Genomic DNA, 6,449 nt, shown 5'->3' with positions numbered 1-6,449 from the left:
GGAAGTTTGGTAGAATTTGGTTGCCCTCCTTTATATTCATGCTAAAGATTAGAATGTGCTTCATTATTAGCTCTGTGATCCAATATAAGGTCATTATGAATGAGATTGAATGAAGAATTTATTCACATATTTAAATTTAAAATTAAGTAAGGGAATGGATTCTTCCTTACATATTTATATGTAAATATTTTGGTCAGTTATGAGGAAAAAATCTTTAGTGTTCTATAAAACATGTAGGTCATTCACAGATGGGAGCTAAGGTATCTGAGGAGGTCTAGGGAGTTACTTGTCCTCTAAGAGATACGTGAACTAATAGAAGAGACAGATTAGGTCTGTCTGGCATTGTCCTCCACAGTCATTGTCCCTGAGGATTGCCACGTCTGGGCAGCTCAGTGACAAGGGCTCATTAAGAGGGTGGGGCATCCGTTCCCCAGAGACGTCAGCGGAGGAAGGGACTTGGTTCTGTGTGCCAGCCCAGCCACAGCTCAGAGTCACGGCACCCTCTTGCCTGCTCGTAAGGGTCTCAGAGTCACAGAGGCAGGTCATTGTATTCGGGAAACCATACTGAGAGTTTGTGACTGCCTTCACCTTCTACCTCTGAGAGGCAAAGTGCAGATCTCTGGTGTCACATGAGGATGTGTGAAGTCATCCTGAGAAAGTGTCCTTTTGCTTAAGAAAAACGTACGGATGCCCCAGTGCTGGTAGAGTCAACCTTTGCATTTCCTGCAGGCAGTGATTCTACATGTCTGCGTTCCTATCCCCAGAGCTGTATTTAGGCAGTAACTTGCAGTGGAGGTAGGGAAATAGCTTAGATCCAATAGAGAAGGTGAGAGAAGGTGAGTAAAATGGAAGGAAGTCTCTGTGTTGCTCTAGGAATTGGCAAATAGTTTATTTTCAGATGCAAATGTTCTTGAAACAAAAATGCTAAATGGTTTGCATGTATGGTCAGTTGTCTAAAGGAACCGACTATGGAAAGTTGTCAAATAATATAACTAAATTTAATTGTTCATTAGAAATGCCACCAAGTCATTCCTAGACTTTTCATTCTATTTCATTCTATTTCTATGACAGTACATTCATTATACCTCCGGATGCACGTGTGGAAAATTATTAAATATTCACGTTTAGTGATAATAAAATGTGCCCTTTCCGCATAAGTGTACAAGTATTAGATTACATGCTCCCATGCTTTCTCTTTGGTTCCTTACTATGTGTGAAAGGGATAATATTTGTTCCCTATGCAAAAACTCATTATGAGTATTTATATTTTCTAAATGCTCATTTTCTCCCTTATGGGTTACCACAATATCTAAAATATGCATGGAGATTTTAAATGGTATGTTGAAAATTACAACAGGGAAATTCCATATTGTGAATATTATCTCAATGTATCTTTATGTTGACTTTATTGTTAACAAGGTATGATGATCGTTCATGGGAATACAAATACCAATATGAAAGAGACAAAGTTATGAAGATAGTTGAATGTTCATTCATTTATCATTGCCACTCGAGACCACATTGCCAAATGACAACTTGTGTCCATGTGTATGTGCGTATGTGAATGTGTGTGTGTGTGTGATTGCACTGAGGTGATGTGTAAAGTAGACCAGGTCCTGTCCTTCTATCCTTACACACAATCATGAGTGGACTCTTGTATGAACACTGTTGGTGACCTGCCCAGATGCTCTTTACTTGCTGGGGCTCTAATCCAAACCCTACTTGGTATGAGTATGGGCTCCAGAGTTCACAGCCGTTCCATTCATGAGAGAATTTCCCTCAGCTGAAAGGGAGTCACATTACCAAGAGGTCTGGGGAAACTGGTGGTGGCAGCTCACAGCCAGTGACAGACTATGAGATGGACAAAAGGTGCCAATCCAAGGCAGGACTGCAATTCATGCTCCAGACCTGTGCTGTCCAATACCTTAGTAAGTAGCCACGTTAGCTGCTTACATTTAAATTCATTAAATTAAATAAAATATAAAATTCAACTTCTTAGCTAGGACATTTTATTTTATTTTATTTTTTTAATTTTTTTTTTTTAGCTAGGACATTTTAAATGCTCAGGTATGACAGGTAGAGAGTGGGCATAGTATTGGACAGTGAGGACAGAGAATTTCTACCATCACAGATGGATGGTTCTTCTGGAAAGTCCTGGCCAGCATCTCATGGGATCAGGCTCCTGCTCTGTTCCACTGGAGACCACATCCTTGCTTAGCAACATTCTCTGCTGTCTTCCTTCCCTCACCCCATTTATCCCGAGAGCATTCCCTGAATAAACAACATGCAGTGGAAATCCTACTTCATCGTCTTCTTCCACAGAACCTGCCCTACAGCCCTGTCAGTGTTCATCACATCTGTCATTTCCTATGTAGTGATGGCTATATCCCATCATTTGCTCGTCCTCCCTCGTCATCGGGGACCTGTTCTCATATGTCTGAGGTCAACTTAGACCCATGAGACAGAAACATCAAGCAAGCAACAGCGATTCAGTCGTAGCACTGAGGCTGCACAAATCTTGCCTGCAATTTTTCAGGATTCATTCAGGAACCGGATAGGGCAGCATGTGTATGTCAAATATATCAATGAATGTTATATATTTGAAATGTCTTAAATAGAGACATATTCTTAAGATACTTTCTCTTTAAAATGTGTAGTTTGCATACTGAGCATCTACTTTTGTGAAACTATGTATTCTTGCACTAAAACTTAGAACTGTATGTCAGCATTGAGGTATTATGGTAATGGAAATTACTGCTGTATCACCTTACGTGTGTCAGTACTAAGAATTTAACCTCTCACATTTGAAACAATTATCTTAGTTATTATTGTAACATTGAGATGCCATTTGAATTATATACTTTTCTGACGTGAATTATTACATAGATTGGCAGTGTCTTTGTTTTGTAGCTTCTGTTAATTTTTATTTTCACTAATAACTTTTCTTTCTCTCCATGTATAATCTTTGGGTTTTTTCAAGTATTTATCTTTCATATGCAAATTAATAATATAGGTGTAATCTATCACTGGGCTTTCCTGTTCCGTGTCATATTATGATAGTTACTAGGGACACATACTTTGCTCCTGTGCCCGGGAAGGACATGTTCACTATTTCCAGCCAGTTTTATTTATATAGTTTGTCTCAGATGAATCAATCCATCTTACTGCATTTAGTTATTTCATGCTACCAAACATAGATGATGGTTCTTTGTCTAATTACACCATCCTTCAAATTTTTTTAAATATTTATTTGTTTTTGAGAGAAAGACTGAGTGCGAGCAGGGGAGGGGCAGAGAGAGAAGGAGACACAGAATCTGAAGCAGGCTTCAGTCTCCAAGCTGTCAGCATGGAGCCCAAAATGGGGTTTGAACCCATGAACCGCAAGATCATGACCTGAGCTGACGTGGGCGCTTAACCGACTGAGCCACCTGGGTGCCCCCAATTACAACATTTTTTAAATGTGGTGAGAAGGAAATGAAATGTAATTTCCCATTATCCTCAGTGGACACATGTCCTTTCTCTTGGAAGACTGCTCTGTGTGGTGCACAAGCAAGGGGACGGGGAAGGAACGGAGTGACCCAGTTCAACAGAACATACTCTTGAGAATCGATGGGAGAACGCATTTCGCAGCCTGATCTTTCCCATGTCTGGTGTTACTAAAGGATAATGATTTTCCTGAATTGTAATGAGAACAACAATAGCAGAAGATGATAGACTATGATATGAGTCCTGTAGTTCCCTCCCCGCGTGCTCTCCTCAGGACACTGGGAGCAATTGTACCACAGGGATGAGGACATTCTTGTCATCTTCAGTGCAGACTCCTTTGTCTGATATTGTATTTTTGAACTGAAAATCATAATCATTTTTGTACCTGTCAGATAGATAGCCATTATGTATTCTTTCACACACACACACACACACACACACACACGCACATACACGATCCTGGAAAGCAGCAAATCATATGTACAAGTTCATCTCACCAGGATTTTACCTTTTCTCAACTGTCTTCTTTGTCCTGATTGGCATGATATTGTTAACATGTATCATTAGTTTATTCTAAAGGTGCAGTAGCATATCGGTGTTTTCTTGGGATGAGTTTACATTTTAGTTTTGCCCTTTTCCACTTTGGTAGTGCTTCCTTTATCAGACCCATTAAAAAGTTTGTGGGCAATTATTTCAAGTAAACGTATCAATCTCTGTGTGTGTGCCTATGAGACTCAAGCATGGTTTGTTTTTATTTGTTCTTCTGAGCAGATGTTAGAGGACACGTTTTGTTGTTGCACATTTAGACTGTCACAAATAACTGTATAACTATTACTTTTAAGAAAAATTTTCTGCATAGATTTTTTGTGTGGAGACCACTGATCATATGTTTATATGAAATCAAACGAGGTATAAAATAGTGTGAAATACCGTATCCTCTCTCCAAATATTATGAATATTTGATGCCTGTTTTGTACCTGTTTCTTTTACACATCATTGGGTCCTGCCCCAAACCTGATTCAGGTTGCAAAGTCTTAGAAGAATTAAAAATGCATGGTATGCCCTACCATTTGAATATGATACGACTGAAGGACTCATTTTCTGATGCCTCTTTCGTCACTGTATAACTATTCATCTTCTTCAGTTACAGTAAGCATTGGACGAAAATGGTCATCACCCAACCTCATATCTGGCAATGTGTTTGGTCCAGTGTCACTAACTCTGAAAGGTAGCTCCCAGAAAGGTGATCGTTGACATAATGTGGACGGATGTCTGAGATTTTGTATAACACCAAAATATTGGTTTCTTCATATCTTTCTTTATACTACTTTAAGTTTTGCTTTATAGTTCTTTGACCCATCATTGCTTTGAGAATGTATCTGTCTTTATCTCTGTGTGTTTATCTCTTTATTTATTTTATCATAAGGAGTGATGTAAAACATTACAGATTGTACATATTTACATGGTTGGCTAAACTTTTAAAATGTTTATTCTGGGGGCGCCTGGGTGGCGCAGTCGGTTAAGCGTCTGACTTCAGCCAGGTCACGATCTCGTGGTCCGTGAGTTTGAGCCCCGCGTCGGGCTCTGGGCTGATGGCTCAGAGCCTGGAGCCTGTTTCCGATTCTGTGTCTCCCTCTCTCTCTGCCCCTCCCCCGTTCATGCTCTGTCTCTCTCTGTCCCAAAAATAAATAAACGTTGAAAAAAAAATTAAAAAAAAAAAGATGTTTATTCTGATTAGGATGTCGATAAGGAATAATCCCACCTCTTTCAGGAATTTTATGAACTTTAATTGGTAACGTGTGAGATGGAAATCTCCAGAAGGAAGAGGAAAGTGTTGGTCAATGGATTTTAGAGTTCTGATTCCAGCTGGTTCTGCACGGTCAATGAATTTTCAGAGTTCCTGTTAAATTGGTATGATAATTTGACGCATTTTTCAGGCAAAAGTTAAGAATTTTAACTGAATGGTGGTTTTCCGGTTTTCTCTGATTAAGTTTTTTACTACCTTACCAAAGAAAAAACAAAAACAAAAACAAAACAAAACCTGTGTCTTTCCAAATATAATACATTAGTTAGGCAATACTGCCGACTGTTTATGCAGAAATAGCAGTGAGATTTTGAATGTAAGTGAATTTTTCATATAAGTACATTCTAGGTCATAAGTTCCTATATCAGAATGCTTTTTCCACAGTAAGTGCTCATATATATATATATGTATTTTTTAATGTTTATTTATTTATTTTGAGAGAGAGACAGTGAGGGAGCAGGGGAGGTGCAGAGAGAGAGGGAGAGACACGGAATCCCAAGAAGGCTCAGTGCTGTCAGTGAAGAGTCCAACACAGGGCTTGAACCCACGACGCATGAGGTCATGGCCCCAGCTGAAACCAAGAGTCAGGTGCTTACCCACTGAGCCACTCAGGTGTCACCATATTATTTTAATGCATGTGTGGTGTGTGCAAATCCAGTTGTATAGAATCATGAGACAAATATTTATAATAACATCTCTCCTCTCTGAATTTCTGATTCTTTCTGATAGCCCTTCTTCTTTTCCCTTACACATTTTTACATAACTTAAATCTGCAACATACATACCTTTTCATAGTACTTTAAGTTCTAATAAGTGTGGACTGTAAGATCTTATTCCTATGACTGATGCAAACACAAGGTCCTTATATGATATTTCTTACATTAAATACTAATGATTTACTTATTGTGATAATGTGGACTGTATTGGTATAAGTTATGTCAATTTCCATGAGTATGTCATTATTCAAATTATTACTGATAAAGTCCATGACGTTGTCTCTCATACAATCAATTCAACCCCCTGCCACCTTTTTTTCTTTTGAAGGTTTCTCGTAAAAATTGCTAAATACTTGGTCTTAAGAGGATATATGTGTGGTATGAAAGGATGGACCCGAAAAATGGAAGTTCTCTCACTGGCTTTATCCTGCTGGGTTTCTCTG

The sequence above is a fragment of the Herpailurus yagouaroundi genome, unplaced genomic scaffold, assembly GCF_014898765.1.
Source record: "Herpailurus yagouaroundi ecotype Mexico unplaced genomic scaffold, PumYag 66841, whole genome shotgun sequence".
Lineage (NCBI taxonomy): Eukaryota > Metazoa > Chordata > Mammalia > Carnivora > Felidae > Herpailurus > Herpailurus yagouaroundi.
The sequence above is the reverse complement of the archived record's forward strand: the minus strand, read 5'-3'. Positions refer to the sequence as shown.